Raw genomic sequence first — 598 nt, 5'->3', positions numbered from 1 at the left:
AGGCTAGAACTGCCCCCTGTGGGTTTCTGGACTGTAACTCTTTAGGGGAGCAGACAGCCTCACTTTTCTCCCTCAGAGCAGCTGGTGGATTTGAACTGCTGATCTTTGGGTTAGCAGCTCAACACATAAGCCACTACATCACCCACACCAAAGAACCCACTGCCATGGATTCGCTGCTGACTTATAGTAACATCAGTCTTCCCTGATAGAGCATTCTAGGGGCTCATGCCTCTGTGCTATAATAATGGTCAACAGTGGACATTTACCCTCCTAAGAATGCTATGAGGGAACGTTTTATTAAAAATGACCCATTTCACTGATGAGAAAACAGAGAGGCTGTGAGTTTAATGACTTGCTTGGAACTGACAGTTGGTAGCCACCAAACAGAGACTCCCTGGGCCGAGCGCTACATCACTGGAGTCACGGGAAAGGATGAAACAGCAGCAGTCATCGAAAAGGGATGTGCAAGAGGAGCAAGGTCCAAACATTTGATGGGCAATAGGGTTCAAGTCTTGAAGCCCCTTGAGGTACTGAACCTCATCACTCTAGGATGTGGAGGAGGGATGCCGGTTATCTGTGGGAATGGTGGTTCAGAGAA

Source organism: Echinops telfairi, unplaced genomic scaffold, assembly GCF_000313985.2.
Source record: "Echinops telfairi isolate 266 unplaced genomic scaffold, ASM31398v2 ScPeMD7_655;HRSCAF=1070, whole genome shotgun sequence".
Classification (NCBI taxonomy): domain Eukaryota; kingdom Metazoa; phylum Chordata; class Mammalia; order Afrosoricida; family Tenrecidae; genus Echinops; species Echinops telfairi.
This window is presented reverse-complemented; position numbering follows the sequence as displayed.